Source organism: Otolemur garnettii, unplaced genomic scaffold, assembly GCF_000181295.1.
Source record: "Otolemur garnettii isolate 467f Iridium unplaced genomic scaffold, OtoGar3 scaffold00004, whole genome shotgun sequence".
Taxonomy (NCBI): Eukaryota; Metazoa; Chordata; class Mammalia; order Primates; family Galagidae; genus Otolemur; species Otolemur garnettii.
Window position 1 is genome coordinate 21,471,149 of NW_003852399.1, and position 17,605 is coordinate 21,488,753.

The 17,605-nt window shown below is 36.3% G+C and overlaps 1 pseudogene; it reads right to left on the bottom strand.

Annotated features, from left to right (window-relative positions):
- Nucleotides 1–8,075: 8,075 nt before the first annotated feature.
- Nucleotides 8,076–17,605, bottom strand: part of LOC100950866 — a 33,282-nt pseudogene continuing 23,752 nt past the window's right edge.

The following is a 17,605-nucleotide window of genomic DNA, read 5'->3' on the forward strand; positions in this document are numbered from 1 at the left end:
ATTATATATAGAGATGTAAAATCAAGATGTATAAATATAATATATGAATTAAAATATATATGTAAATGAATCTAATTAATACATCTAGTAATATATATTAATTAGCATATTATATATATGGACTGCTATATTGTACTTATGACTTATGAACCAGGACAGCAGATAAAAATATTTTTATATGATCAAGTAAAAATGTTATATTTGCAAGTTTTCAAAAACATTAGCAAGATACATTCTTTTTCAGAGAAGAGTGTCTCCAAAATATCTGTTCATTTGGGAATTTCTTTTATGGGCTAAATAAATTTTAAATCACATAGTGTAACAATAAAGTCATGTACATATTAATACAAGGTTAGATCTAATCTCATTTTCATACAATTAAGAAAAAGCTTTATCATAACCAAAGCTTGATTCGAACAATGTTTAGTTTTTAAATTCACTTATTTTCAGTCTAAGTGGTTTAGAGTCATTTAAAAATATGATGTATACATTAACATATTAGAGGAGTGAGATCATGGTGATGGGGATATAATTTCGATTTTATGGACTTTAAGAAGAAAAAAAATCTCTTACATATAATTATAAGCAGACAATTTAATGTACAAAACAAACTATTGTAGAATAAATATATTTCTTGGTTGAATTGGCAACAGGAAAAATTTTCAAAAATGTCAGAATTCAAATGGTAAAAATATCAAAAGATTTAGTCTTCATCCATTGTGGGACTCTTAATCTACATTTCTCATTTATGTTGGCATTTTTGTAATCTCTTGAACTTTGATCTTATAAAGGCACTCATAAGCTGTGATTCTTGAACTGTACTGTTAAAGTTGAATATTTATGAGATGATAATATCTATGCATTTTATTTCTAGCACTAATTAACACTTTACTTTTGCTATATAATATAGTACCACTTGTCCAGCTAGCAGACTTCTGCCAAGCACAAGGATGTGAGTATGATTCAAAATAGAGACATTAAAATAATAACCTCGAGTTTGCAGGAAATTAGGAAATTAGCTGCTATAAGCACTTTGCTCCACAGGAAAATAGAGCTCAGATCAGATTCCATTGACTTGGATAAGAGCTTAGTCAACAGTTTATTTGAATTTTGTGATGCTTACAAACTTAGCAATCTGTTGCTACTAAGCTAGAGACAAAGCCAACCATATAGCAGAGTTCTTGTATATTTGTGTGCACATAACATATAACCAATATATAATGTTTAAAGAATATGTAACATAAACTTCTGAAGGTAGAGTTAGAATGTATTAATATGCAATGTTATGAATATACATAAACTCTACATCTAGAAAGCAACTTTCCTCCTTTGTTATCTTATCCGTATCTCATTTTCATTTACTATCTCTAAGGAAGACCCAAAAATCCTCTGGAATTTTCTCAGAAGTCTAACCCATACTGTTTCCTCTTTAGCCCTAGGATTTTATTCTTTATACACATTAAAATGTTTTCACTAGACAACTTCTTCCTTAAGATCATTAATATTTATTTTTGTACATAAGGGTCAATCACTAATTATTTTATGTATGTATTTTTATTTATATTGTGTAATAATATAAATAATATTTTGATAACCCTATCATAAGTTTTGGCACTCCATAATGATTTTTGTGGCACTACAATAGTTAATGGACAAAAGAGAAATCACAGTCTTGAGAGTGTAGTTTAAATTCTTGTAGAAAATCTAATACCACATATGGATATGATGCAGTTTACCCAGCTATATTATGTCGAGGTGAATGATATGTCTTTTGAAGTCCTCATCAAAATATCTGTCGATGAGCTAAGTGCATTTCCAACACAAGACTTCATGCAAGACCATCGTCATGCAATCTCAATTTAGAAATATTTGTAAAAAATTATAAAATATTACCATTCAATAAAAAAATAAAATAAAATAAAATAAAATATAAAAAGTTTAAAAATTCTAAACATATCTTTGTTCTCTTATACAAGCTTTTTAAATTGATCCTTTAAAATAGTGAGTTTTATGAGATTAATTTTTGTAAAAGAACCCAATGTTTTTGTTAAAGCCATAATAGATTCTATTCAGTTGTAAGCCTTTCTCATTCTAAACACATTACAAAAGCAGAGATTATTATTTTCTCTACCCCATAATAGAAAATCCATTACTTTGGCTCTAAATACCCCCCAACCAGTCCACTGACCACTATAGATCATTCAGGACAATAATGGGTGTGGTTGAGAAGGACATCTGTGAGAAGATAACATCTTAACCAAGCATAATCTGAATTATGACAAAGAGCCAGTCATAGGGAGATCTTTAACAAGCTTGCCCCAAGGAGAAAAATGATGATAAAGACTAAGGTCCTGAGGCAGGCAAGAATTCACTATGTTCATGGAACTGAAAAGCCAGTCGGAAGGGCTAACGCTTAGGAAACAAGCAGGAGCAGTCTACAGTGGACTTGGGAAGGAACGTAGGGACGGAAAACAGAAACTCCAGATGGGATCATTGTAATCAGCTTCAAGAATTAAGTTCGTGACAAATGATGGAAAGTTCAGGTTCATAAGAGACAATACTGTAGCATATATTTAATGCTGTAGGACACAGAATTGGAAACTGCCTGGCACTAATGGGGCAGAATCGTTGGTCATTTTATCATACTTATAAGAGATATTCAATTATGTTTTCCTCCCTGGAATCAATTTTTATATTAGCCTCAAAACTTAAACAAATTGACATGTCAAAATACACGTCATAAACTTTCTTGTTTCCAAGAATGTCTCTTCTAAATTACATATTGTTTACACTTATTATTTTTAGCTAGAACTGGGTTGCAATACCCTTCCACTCTGAATGAGGAATAACACGAGAGACAGCACTGTTTCTGAGGGCTGCTCGCCCCTTGGTAAGTCTGTAGCTGGTTGGATGGAGTGTACTCTCCATCTCCAGAGACTCTGCTGCAAAAGTTGCAACAAAGAAATAGAGTCCCTTTTTGTTTAATTTTAAAGAAGAAATCAGTTTCTTTAGCTTAATATATGACAGGATGTCATTTTAATTAGTGTCCCCTTAACTACTTTCAGGCTGGTTAATTTCAGTAAAGGATAGCCTGAGTATATCTTTAGTGAGGAAATTTGACAGAACTTGAAATGTTGTAATAGCACAAGTAGCATTATTTTGAGGACATTCTATCAGCTCCTGACAACAGCTTCACATGTTAAGTGTCCTGCCGAGACAGGCTTCTGGGAAACCAAGTGGACATGTAGTGGGGTTTAGGGGAACTGATGAAAATGGGTCAGAAGGCCTGGTTTTGAAGGAAGGCTCTATCTCCTACTAATTGTGCAAATAAGAACAGAGTAGTATCGGACTCAGTTTTCTGACTTTAAAAACGGAGTTAATACATCACATTTTAATGAAACAGAAAAAAACTTTTCATAATTCTATGCAAACAAATTTGAAAGCGAAGATGAATATTTGAAATTTGTGACAAATTTTCAACTTACGAAAAAAAAAAGACTCTTAAAGAACGAGGAGATTTAAACAGACTAATTCCCATAGAAGATCAATTAGAGAGTATTCTACCAAATCACAATGCTTAGGGGGTTTCACAAAGAAATTTCACCAAACCTTCAAAGAACCAAAATTATCTTGTTATTTAAGCTGCATCTAAAAGAAGAAAAAGTTCCAAAATCGATTTATAAATTATTCTGTTACTTCCAAACGGTAATGATGTTACCCCTCAAAAGCAGACTGCATGCCAGGGCTGATTGTGCCATGAAGGAAAACAATCTGAGGATAATACTGGGAAACGGAATGTAATAGCATATCAGGAAAACAAAAATACATCTGAAACAGCAAGATATATTCTAAAAACGCAAGAGTGCTTCAATATTAAGCAATCTGTTATATTAATCATATTATAGATAAAAGTGTTTCAATCATGTTGTAACGATTTTATAAAATTCAACAAAAATTCTTGGTAAGAACAGCGAATACAGTTAATAAACTAAGAATGTGCATATTTTTCTTTAACATGGTATCTATTAAATCTAAAGTCTAACCTTCTTTTTTCTTTTTTAGACAGAGTTTTACTTTGTCACCCTGGGTCGAGTGCAGTGGCTTCTCTAGCTCACAGCAACCTCAAACTCCCGAGTTCAAGTGATCTTCTTGCCTCAGCCTCCCAAATAGATGGGCTACAGGTGCTTGCCCCAGTTCTGGCTATTTTTTTTAGAAATGGGGTCTTGCTGTTGCTCAGGCTGGTCTCAAACTCCTGAACTCAAGCAATCCTTATGCCTTGGCCTCCCAGAGTGCTAAGATTACAAGGATGAGCCACCACATCCAGCCAAAGCTAATATTCTTAATGGCAAAACCAGATATTTCTTCACTAAAGTCGTTAACAAACAAAATTATCCCCACTGCACTATTATCTAACATTGTTCTGGTGTTATGAAGTAATAAAATTAGATAAGAGAAAAACATTATGGGTATGAAAATAATAAATTAAAACTGTTAGCATATGCAAATTATATCATTTAATAAATCACAAAAATTAATTTTAAAACTGGTGCATGCTGGTACACTGGTACTTGGGAAAGGTGGTGGTATTCTGAATATACAAAAAGAATGTGATTTTATACATATATTTAGTATAATTTGATAATGATATTAAAAATATATTAGAATAAACTGTTACAAAATTCAACTGGAAAAGGAATCCTATACTCGACAGAAAAGAAAAAATACACAGAAATAAAATTAAGAGAAATTAAAGATATGAATAATTTTAAACCACATCTGGATGATATAAAAGAAAATTAGGATAAATATATACAATATAGTAAAATTAGACCTCAATAAACATATAATTCAATCTCAATAAATCGACCAAAAAGAATTTTTTAGATAAGCTAATTCTAAATTTTTATCAGAAAATAAACATACATGAGTAAATAAGAAAAGTGAAAAAAAAAGGGCAATGAGGGAGACTAGTCATGCTACATATTAAAGCATATCATATTATTCCATAATTTATACCATATGATACAGGGATAGAAAAAGAACATCAAAAAGTAGGTAAAATTGGCCAGACATGGTGACTCACATCTGTGATCCGAGCACTGTGGGATGTTGAGGCAGGAGGATCTCTTGAGCTCAGGAGTTCTAGATCAGCCTGAGCAAGAAGAGACCTTGTCTCTACTAAAAACAGAAAAATTGGCTGAGAGTGGTGGTGCCTGCCTGTAGTCTGAGCTACTTGGGTGGCTGAGGCAAGAGGATCACTTGAGCCCAGGAGTTTAAGGTTGCTGTGAGCTATGGTGATGCCATGGCACTCTACCAGGGAGACTCTGTCTCAAAAAAATATAAAAGAAAAAAAAGAATAGAAAAAGAAATTGAGCCTCTTGGTGCCAGTTACCAAAAGAGAGGGAAAGAAAAAAATGAAAGAAAGAAAGCACAATAAAAATTTAAATAATAGCCTCCTATCCCTGCCTGCCACCCAGGGTTTCTTCTAGTTTTGTGCATTTTCCCCTCTCTAGTTCTTTCGGAATTGATGAGGAGGAAGGAACCAGCAGAAGGATTAGTTGCCCGTTTTAGCCTGAACTGGAACTGGTAGCCCTCCCACAAATGACACTGCCTCTCGGGCCTGGAAACACCTTCATTTCATTCTGTTTATAAAAATCTAGACCAAGAGTTATTTTTTCTCAGTATTTTGAAGATGTTTACCATCTTCTGACTTCTAGTGCTGATAAGGTATGAGCGGCATGGAAATTATTATTCCTTTGTAGGTGAAGTGTCCTCTCACACCTCCGTTTCTCCGTACTCTCCATCCCAGCTGCTTTTAAGGACTTTTCTTTGCCTTAGATGTTCTGCAGTTGAAATGTGATATGTATAGGTTGGATTTATCTTTATTAATATTATGCTTGGAATTTCTTAGGTTCTCTTAAATCTGAAGAATGAGGCTTTTTTCCTGATTCTGGAAAATTCTGAATCACTAACTCTTCAAATACTGCTTCCTGAACATCATCCTTTTTCTTTCCTCCTAAAACTATGATCAAATGTATATTAGACATTATTTCTTCTCACTTTGTCTTTTTATATTTTCCATCTGTGCATCTCACTGTCCTGCATTCTAAATAGTTTTCTCCAGGGTTATCTTTAGTTCAGCAAGTCTTTCCTCATCTCAAATTAATCTGCTAGGGAACTCTGAGTCTCTAATAGCAATTGTTAACTTTTTCTCTTTCAGATTATTTTCTTGTGAAGCTTTCTAGTTATTCTTGATACCCTTTTATTTATGCATCATACTTCCACATTCCACTTTGATGTTCTTTAAAGATTAAAAGGTTACTACTTCTGTGGTCTGTATTTGTTAATTTAAAAACCTGAAGTTTAAGTGAGATTGATTTTTTTAAATCACGAGATCAAGTTTCTTTGAACACATATTTTATTTTATTCTTTTACACTTGAGTTTAAGATGTCCAGAAAGGATTTGTATTTGTTTCTAAAGCTCACTTGGAATCAACTTTAAACTAATAAATCATGATGGCTTTCGGAGTAGGGACAAGTATTTTTTTATTTTTCTTCCACATAAAATCAAAATAAAGCAAGCAAGTAGCTTCCTTGTCTTCTTCTGTGCTTTCCCCTTTGTGTTTCGTGGTTTTCATTGGCAGCATCTTGACTTTATATAAGAATCTTTGGTGTGATTTTAAGTTACAACAAGTAAAAGATTTTGTATTTTCTCCTTTGGGAGCAAGGTCTATTTCCATCCAAGCTCTGGACGGCCAGGAACTGGTGGGTGCCAGTTAAAGAACAGTAACTTCAGCCACTCTTTTTCTCTCTGAATTTGAGGAATCTCTCCCTTCCCTAACTTGTGGAATCACTCTTTTAGGCCAGCTTAGGGATACATGTTTAAGTATTTTATCTAGAAATCATTGCTTTTGATATCAGAAATACTATCCAGATATATTATAATTGCCCAAGAATGAGTGTGTGTATAATTAAGTCCATATAGTGGTTGACTCTTTCCTTCATAAGATATTTATTGAGAAACCACTAAGTGCTGAATACCTTACTTTTGTAATGGGCCATGGACAGAGACTCTTCTTTATTTTATTGTATCGTGTATGACATGGAAAAACAAACAATAAGAACAATCCGATATGAGAAATAGCATAGTATGAGAAATATAGGAGGGTCTAGAAGTGTCTAAGAGGGGTATAGGCTCATAGCTTGAGAATTATTTAGCAAAGTGTTCTTAACAAAAGTGATATCTAACATTATTTGGAAGCGTCCTTTCACTTCTGTCCTAACAAAAGGCCTTTTTTCACTATGCCGTGATCTCCTTTTGAGATCTTATGTGTCTGAGATACTTTTTTCCCCTTGGGAATGATAGGAAAGAAATTAGAAATAGATGCACCCATTATCCTCTTGTTATTTAAAGGCATTTTTATTATCTGTCCTATTTTCTGCAAAGTTCTACTCTCTAGCTGTCCACAGACATAATCATACTGCCCTCTGGAGGAGTAATGTACTAATGGTTTTTAAGTATGTAGGAAGATTCAAAACATTAAAAAATAAAATTGTCTAAAATGTAACTGAAGTTTGGAGGGAAAGAAGAGAAGCATAATTGTACTAGCTCAAACTTCATAACCTAATTAGTGACCTGCAACTGAACCTAGATAAATGTGAATACTCTTTTTTATATTAAAGAAAAATTGCTCTTTTAAAAAAAAATAATAATTTATTCACGCCTTCATGGGTCTGAAAGAGAAAGTTAGCATTTGGGGTCACTGTAAGACTGGATCAAAAAAGGAAATTTTTGAAATATCAAAATGAATAAAGTTTTAAAAAATTTGAACTGACATCAAGTCTTTATTTCTCTTATTTTATAAGCTTTTAGAGTGAAATTTAGAAGAAGCAAGGCATTATCTCATTTTATTGTTTTATTTTATTTTCAGGGTTCCAGGTTCAGCTTTATTTTTTTTTTAATATAAGTCCAGTCCATAACATTCACTCACTGGAATGTTAAAATTGACTGTTACAAAGTTTAATTAAAAACACAATTTACAAATATTTAATATCTTCTGAAAAGTATTCCCAAGTTAGGGATGAAAAAATATGTACATAATATATAACGAAATAGCAGCTGGCTTAATCCCATCAGGGCTGCACTCAGCAACATCATCCTTTCTGGGTTCTTCAAAATCTTCTGTTAAATCTACAAAGTGGTTTTCTACCATGGGGAAGGAATGGAAACCCCCATTGCTTTCCAAACTCCATGCATGATTATAAAGGCACCTGGAGTTACTTGCTATGCAAGCTCTTTAAGATTATGGGTCACTTGTCCAGCAAGATGCATTTCTCTGTATGACGGACCCAAGAGGCAGATCATATTGGGAAAGGGCCTGGTGCTCAAACACTCATTCTGGGATTCCTAGAGCTCTCTGAGCAATTTGCTGGTCTCATCAAATTTCTTCTGGAACACTTCAGCTTCTTCAGAGTCAGAGAGTTCAACTGTAGTACCAAAGCTCATCACCGTTTTCAATGCCATGAGCCTGTCCTGAGTACAGGAGTCTAAACACCCTGCTGACTCTATTTCTGAAATCTCCATTTCCTTTGCTGTGTTAAGTGCCTTAGTATGACCCCCATCTTCAGAAAATGACATTTCCAACTCTTGTAGGTTTTGGAATATCCTCCTTTTGTTAAAAAATCGAGTAACACACTTAAGCCATATATAATAATAATAATCTTGGCATGTGGCCAAAGCCTCATGGATGCTGAAATCACTGGAAAGATCAGAGTCTTCCCCATAGGTTGAATAGATTAAGTTAGAATCCTCTTTGCTGATATCTGCAAATTCAAGTACAACACTGGAGTCTCTTGGTTCCTTTTATCCTCTGTGAGCCCTGCAAAGCGTTCACTCCAGACTGAAGTCTTCCCCTTGTCACTCCCAGTCTCACAGGGCAGTATCCTGGTTCTCCTATAACAGGATCCACAGGGTGAAGAGGTCCCAGTGTTGTTGTGCCATCTGGTTTTCTTCTTTCAAATTCACACTGACTGTTAACAAGCCTTAGGGTCAGTTTCCCTCCAGATTCCATGACCAAGCGGTCGATCTGCTCCCGCTCTTTCTAAATTACTGCTTTTAAATTTATCTTCAGACATATCTCTGTCTTTTCATTTTCCTTTTTGGGACTGTTGAAAGATTGCGTTTCGCCATCTCCAGAGTCTTCCCTCTCTCTAGGCCATCTTTCTGCTGTCGAGGTTTTTGCAAGTCTGCCATGAAGTCTGTGCTCTGTTTCAGGCTTTGAATTTTTGCTGGCTAAGAATTTTCATCCCTGAGTGTGGTATCTTCTCGGTGGCTTTATAATAAATGGTCTCTGGTTTGTTGTAAATTATGGCATTAGCACACATTAGTTTGAAGTTATGCTTTGGTTCCTCTGTGGACTGGTGGTCATTATTTTGATCTTTTATCAGGGAGTACCAGGAGCAATAAAATCAGTAACAGGAAATGAAGAAAAAGCACTTGGGTCTTCTCTCAATGCGTTTGTCTCATCAGTTCATTCAAAGCTTCTTGAAGGGGTGTCTGTCCTACTTGGTGTTTGACTAAAGGCTTCTGAGGAGGCGAATCCAATCTTACAGGGGCCCTGGAGGCCTTTTGCTGCCTTTCTCCCCGAGATCTCCATCTTGCTTCTTTTTATCCTGCTTTACTTTTCTCTGTTTTCTCCTCTTTTCTTCCCCAGGAACCTGCTTCCCTCCTTTCTTTCTCTTTTTCTGTTTTCTGTCCTTGTGTTTGTTATGATCATTTTTGTCTTTGAAGAGTCTGGAGCCGCGTCCCCAGCTGCCTGGGGAGAGTTTGGTGACTTCATTCCCTCCCGCTTTGAGGGCCAGCATCAAGGGCTTTTCCACATACTCCTCTTAGGGGTGTTTGTTTGACTTCTGCTTCTTGCTGGTGTCCCACCTGCCCTGGTGCCCACCCTCCGAGCCAGGCCCAGTCCCTACTGGGCCGCTTCCAGTTAGGGCCAGGTGATTGGAGGGCAGGGGCGGAGGGCAGGGCTGGGATAAAGTGGGGGCTGAGCACAGGGTGGGGCGGGGTGGAGGGCGGAGCCGGGCGGAGTCAGGACTGGGCACTGTGAAGGGGAGGGTGCAGCACAGGGTGGAGTGGAGGCAGAGCAGAGGGTGCGTGGGCCCTGTGCCGCACGTCAGGTGGGCAGTGCCAGGCCCATTATCTCATTTTAAAACTGTAATTTGCTGAAGCAAAATTATATTATCAATATTTATAGAATACTTGACAAATACTAAGTATTCTCAGCAAATCACAAATACAGGTAATCTGTTTACTCTTAAGAAATTTCCTCATTAAAAAAATGACTTTTAAAAGAATTGGCCTGAAAATATGGATTTGAAAGTTCTAGCAAATAACTAGTAATAGAAGATGTCTAAGTTGATCTGGATTCTAAACTACATTCACTTTAGAAGATACAAACAGTTCAGCTGCCAAAATGAAAACACCATATACATAAATAAAAGTACATTAATGATTTGATAGAAATGGTATAAAGACATCAAAGTAAACGCCCGTGCACAGAAGAGTCATATGCACTTTTAGTTCAGACTAATCCATGAATTTATCTTTGGTATAGATAATCATTATATGGAGTTTTGTCCTCACTTAATTACTACATTAATTACTCATTTAATTGTGTAAGAGCATTTTGAGGAAAGTGAAAATCAATAAAGGAGCAGGGTTCACACTGCGGAATGTATCTCCAAGCACTGATGACCAGGCGTGTTTGAGTCTTTTCAAACTCTCCAGGAATTTACAGGTCATTCTGTAGGATAGAAACAAGAATGAGGAAAAAACTCTCAAGCTAAGTTTGATTTGTACTTTCATGTGTCATCTCCATAGAATGCCTTTTGGTGTCAGTGGAATGCATTTAGCCTTAGATGTTGTAATTATGTATTGCCAGGGCAGCATTACAAATATTAGAAATGGTGCACTTAGATCGAGTAAGAAGGATTCGCGTTCTCATACACTTTTATTAAAAAGTTATTTATAATCTACCTTTAATAATACCATCGTAGAAAAAAACACATATTTACATATTTTTATTGGGTAAATATTTATATTCTTCATCTCTTTGTGTATTTCTTATAAGCCACAGATTTACAATATGTTACATTTACATTTTCTCATTTGTTGTAATGGTTATGGAAGAAAAAAAAAAGGGCTAATAGGATTTGTTAGCAAATTTGTGCTCTTTCAGCTTGCCCTGAGTAGTTGTCCCGATGTGTAAGAAAAGATGCAGAGTCTTGCATAAATTATAGCTGCAATGATTTCTTTTTTATTTTCCCAAGGAGGAAGACTGTTCAAAACAGAAAGATCAGACCTCTCAATGCATCTGGCTGGCATCCCACATGTGGCATAAACTCAGTAAGCACTAGGTTAATATATTTTAAAAAGCAGAGGGAAAGTGAATCAGAAGGTTTACATATGTTATTTAATAATCTACAAACCCTTTACGAAAATATTATTTTTATAAGTCAGAAGTCATTAAAAATTGGTGTCATCGGAAAGATAAAGTGTTTTATTATGCTGAATTATCAGTTAAACAAAGTTTAGCAAGTATAACACTAAGTATTTAAAAAATCGGAATATTTCCAAAATGGACACGTAATACAGAATTCAGACTGAGGGTTACCCTTCTGAGCATAGCTATTTTACTGTGCTGCAGCCAGGCTGCCAGGACTAAGCACCTACGTAAAACTTAGCCGTGCATTGTTCCGATTGGAGGTTTTTTACCACCAATTTTTAGATTTTTATTTTTGTTTTCTCCCTCACTCGTAGGTTGGAAGCCCTTACTTTTTGTTGTGTCAAGTTGTCCATTTCTAGAAGCTATCATTTGTCCTCTCACTAATGACTGCCTTTCATGGTTTACAAATTCATAAACTAGACCATTTAGTAATTTAGATTCACATGTAAAATGCTATGGGCATCCCTGTAAATGAATTCTATGACAGCTTTCAGTCATGTTTTGAGTACTTGACAACCAAGACATTGTATTTGCCAGACTGGCCCCAATAATTTAGATATTGCCATAGCCATATCATGTGGCTGCAGCTAATAAGCTGGCAGATCTTAATATTGGCATCTTTCTCATTCTCTTTTTTTTTTTTTTTCAGGGCAGATCCCTCTGTTTAAATTAACAATAATTCCTCTCTTCTAAGTCTATTCAAATTAGGTCTACCTGATCCCTCACAAAAAGCTCCCAACACACTGGCTTCTCAAAGAGTCGTTTAAATGTGAATTTGGAGTTTTGGGGTACTATACTCTACAAGACATACATTTGTGAAAAAAGACAAAGACTACTGTCGTAATTATTCTCTGAATCATTGAAACGTGTGACCACATTGAAAAATACATTTCCTTATTGCTGTTTTAAAAATGAAGAAATTGAGGGTCATAGAAGCTAACGATATTGACCAAAGACAGAGTTAGAAAACAATGAAGTTAGGATAAAATCTCAGTGTGTCTGTTATCAGAGACCATGCGTTTCCTTGTGCTCCTCACAGTGTTCATCCTTGAAGGCAAAATTTCCAAATATCTTCATATGTAATTCTATGTGCTGTTGTCTACAATGACAGAACTTTCTGACTGAGTTATATGCCTTCCATTTTGAAAAATTATTTATAGTACAATCTCTACAGGCTTGTTATAAAGATTTGTATGAAAAAAATGTGCTTGAAGAAATTGTGTAAACTATAAAGCCGTGTATTACTTTTAGCTATTATTATTGTATGCTTTTGCCTGGAAGAGTTTCAACAGATAGACAAATCAAAGTTCTAAAGTAGAAGGACCCCAAGTGACCACCTAAGCAGAAATCACTTAAGAAGATGACCTAGGCTAGGTGCAGTGGCTCATACCTGTAATCCTAACCCTCTGGGAGGCGAAGGAGGGAGGTCTTCTTGATGTTGGAAGTTTAAGACAAGCCTCGGCAACAGTAAGACTACCCCCAATTCTAAAAATAAAATAAAATAATTAGCTGGGCATGGTGGCATATACCTGTACTTCTAACCACTCAGGAGGCTGAGGCAAGAATATCACTTTAGCCCAGAAATTAGAGGACGCAGTGGACTATGATGACACCACTGCATACTAGCTGGGAGACAAAGCAAGACTCTGTCTCCAAATAAATTAATTAATTTAAGTAAATTAAGTTGATGACCTTATCTAGTAAATTAGCCTAAAGATGACCTGGCATTTATCTAAGCTCAAGAACCATGGGGCCTGCATAGTCAATTCTTAACACTTGAGAAAATGAGTCACTTGCTCTGGGGCGGAGGAGGCCTCTATGAGACCTGCATCTTAAGCAATTGCCACTATAAACAAGAAACAGAATTATGGACGCCCTTTCCTTAGCACTAAAATGGCTGAAACTGTGAAAGTGAGATTTTGGCATCTCTCGATTATCATGCGTCTCAGGGCAGGAAGACATTAAGAATCAGGATGTTGTTGCAATAGCAACATCTGCTGGTATTTTAGTAGAATTACATAAACTGGGGGACAAAGATTTTTTTTTTCCAACTGAGCATTTTCTAAATGAGTTGGTGGATTTCTATTTACCCGCTATGGTATACCCTGTAATAGAACATGAATACTGGGGACACAAAGACTGAAAATGGGGAGAATCAGTGGGCTCCCAGAGAAATAAAAGATGTTGTGTTGGAACAGAGACAGACTTTTCTTACACTGACATAAAAAATAAATCAATGAAGCTTAGGACCCAAGGACCTAAAGTTAAATTAAAAAGTGAAAAAGTATATAAAAGTAAAGTATAAAAGTGTAAAAGCTTCACTATGTAAAAGTGAAGCTTCTGTATGACAATTAACACAATACACACAGATAGTCTAATAATCATGAGTGTGCAGTGGTGTTCAAGGTACCTGCCATCGCTATCCTGCAGCTTCCAGTGATCCACTCATCCAGTCCCTCATTCAACAAATATTTAGGGAGTACCTACTATGTGCCAGAATTCCTTTCATGTGTTGCAAATACAATAGTGAACAAAACAAATCCTTGACCGAAAGGGCTTTCATTCTAGATTTGGGTGGGCTGGGAGAGGGGAAAGAAAAGGCAAGTGAATTTCCATCAGTTGGCAATAAATAATATGGAAATAAATGATCAGACAAGGGAATAGAGCAGTGTTTTTCAACCTTTTTATCTCACAACACACGTGAACCTATAGTTAAACTTCCACGGCACACTTAAGTTATATTGATCAAAAAAAAAAAAAAGTAAAGAAAAGAATATACTTACTGTGCTTTAAACTTCTTTCAAAAATAATTGAATTAATGATCTTTAAATTTTTTTCCAGCAAACCTAAGATCCTCTGACGGCACACTGGTTGAAAAGTACTGGGACAGAGCAATGAGGAGGGGGCTAGTTCACACAGATAACCAGAGAAGCTCCCCTTGAGGGATATTTGAGCAGAGGTGTGGAGTACACATAGGGGTAGGAGTGAGCCAGGGGGCAGGGCAAGAGCATTCAAAGGAAGTGGGAAGGGCAAGTGCAAAGGCCCCAAAACAGGCCCAACCCTGGCTGACTAGAGGATCATCAAGGACGCTTGTGTGTCTGAAGTGAAGTGAATTAAAGAAGGAGTGCTGAGACCTGTGTGTAGACTGTCAGTGGAAGGGCAGATCCCAGGGGCTCTTTAGGTCAGTGTAAGAGGTTGGCCTTTCCCCTGTAAAGAAAGCCATTAGAAGGATTTGAGACCAAAAAGAACGGAAGAAGGAGAAGGGAAGCTTTCAGCCACAGTGAGTAGAAAGTTTTGACATGAAGGAATATATTTAGGTATTACTGTTGGTAAGCAGAGGAACATCTCACACTACCATCTTCCTGGCTGCTGTAATCCTGAGGTCAGTATCCATCCCAGCCATTTTTCTGAATATTCTTCCCATTCTTAGGCTGGTCTGGAGAGTTAATGTGCATAAATTTTTAGTTGATCTATTGTGATCCATCTATATATCTTTATAATAATTTAATTGGATCATTGCTTGACTCAAAATGCTGGCCTACATTACTACCTCAATACTACCTGGCCTCAGCTTTGCTTTGCTTTTACTTTGCTTTTCATTGAAATAAACACTGAATATTTTCATGCTTTTGACCTATAAAAGCAAAGAAAAATACAGAATGAACCAATATGGGATAAGAACCAGCCTGAGAAATAGAAGGAGATTCATGGTCAGCTGGGGTTGGAAGAAGATAGTTCAGAATTCAGTGGTCCTCAAACTTTTTAAACAGGGGGCCAGTTCACTGTCCCTCAGACCATTGGAGGGCTGGACTGTGGGCCCTAGGACGAGCCGGCTGCTAAGCAGGACAGGCAGCAGAGGCAAAAACACCCAGCAGGCTGGATAAATGTCCTAGGCGGGCCGCACGTGGCCCGCGGGCCGTAGTTTGAGGATGCCTGGGTGAGATTATACTAGATTTTCTATTAAATCCTGCATGTGCAAAACCTCCTAGACATCTTATGTTCATTTACTTGAAGTTGAACTCATGTTCTTCACTCATAGCATTTATATCTGCTCTTACTATATTATCAATAGTAAATGGCACCACCTATTATCAAGTTACATATGTCTGAAATTTTGGAGTTATTGACACCTCCTTCTCTGATATCATTCACCCCTGATCAATCATTCTAGAAATTATTTCTGTTTTGCTCTAGACCCCTTTTTATCATCTACATCCGAGCCACCACTATTGCTTACCTGGACCACTATCACTGATCTGTGTTTGTTTCCCCCTTTTTGTTTACTTTGTCCAAACCCCTTCCACTTCATTCCCTATTGACAGTCACAATTCACCTTTAAGAAAATAAATTATAGTGTCTCCCCACTGATTGAAATCCTTTAATTTCTTTTTTTTATTAAATCATATTTGTGTACATTAAGTCTATCATAGGATACAGTGTGTTGTTTCCATATACAATTTGAAATACTTTCATCCAATTGGCCAACATAGCCATCATGTTTTTCTCATAATTGTTGTGTTAAGACATTTATATTCAACATTTAGAAAGATTCACATGTACCCTTATAGGATAAATCATAGGCGTGATCCCTGCAGTCACCCTCCCTTCACCATTCTCCCCCCTCCCCTCCCCTTCCTCTCCCCTTTCTCCGTACTCTTAGACTCCATTTGGATTATAGCTTTCCTATGATAGCTAACAATTAGTTTCATAATAGGGTTGAGTATATTGGATACTTTTTCTTCCATTATTGAGATACTTTGCTAAGAAGAACATTCTCCAGCTCCATCCATGTAAACATGAAGGAGGTAAAGTCTCCATCTTTCTTTAGGGTTGTATAGTTAGTATTCCATGGTGTACATATACCACAATTTATTGATCCATTCATGGGTCGATGGGCACTTGGGCTTCTTCCATGACCTAGCATTTGCGAATTGGGCTGCAATGAACATTTTGGTACAGATATCTGTGTTGTAGCATGATTTTTGGTCTTCTTGATATATACATAGCAGAGGAATTATAGGATCAAATGGCAGATCTATATTTAGAACTCTAAGTGTTCTCTATATGACTTTGCAAAAGGGATGTATTAGTTTGCATTCCCACCAGCAGAGTAGCAGTGTTCTCTTTTCTCTACAACCCTGCCAGCATCTGTGATTTTGGGATTTTGTGATATGGGCTAATCTTACTGGCGTTAGATGATATCTCAAAGTAGTTTTGATTTGCATTTCTCTGATGATTAGGGATGATGAGCATTTTTTCATATATCTGTAGGCCATGCATCTGTCTTCTTCAGAGAAGTTTCTCTTTAAGTCTCTTGCCCACCCTGAGATGAGATCACTTGTTCTCTTCTTGCTAATACGTTTGAGTTCTCTGTGGGTTCTGGTTATTAGACCTTTGTTGGAAGCATAACCAGCAAATATCTTTTCCAATTCTGAGGGCTGTCTACTTGCTTTTCTGACTGTCTTCTTGGCTGTGCAGAAGCTTTTTAATTTGAGGAGGTCCCAGTAGTATATTTTTGATGTTGCTTCAATTGCCTGGGGGAGTCCTCCTCATAAAATATTTGCCCAGGCCTATTTCTTCAAGAGTTTTCTCTAAACTTTCTTCTAGTGTTTTTATAGTTTCATGTCTTAAATTAAGTTTAATCCAGTGAGAGTCTATCTTAGTTAGTGGTGACAGGTGTGGGTCCATTTTCAGTTTTCTGCAGGTCACTAGTCAGTTCATCCAGCACCATTTGTTAAATAGGGAATTTTTCCCCACTCAGTGTTTTTAATTGGCTTGTCAAAGATCATATAGCAGTAAGTAGGTGGGTTTATCTCTTGGTTCTCTATTCTGTTCCATTAATCTACCTCTCTGTTTTTGTGCCAGTACCATGCTGTTTTGATCACAATGGATGTATAGTATAGTCTGATGTCTGGTAGCATGATTCCTCCTGCTTTGTTTTTGTTTCTGAGTAATGTCTTGGCTATTTGAGGCTTTTACTGATTCCATATAAAATGAAGTATTATTTTTTTGACATCTTTGAAGTATGACAATGGAACTTTAATAGGGATTGCATTAAAATTGTATATTGCTTTAGGTAGTATAGACATTTTAACAATGTT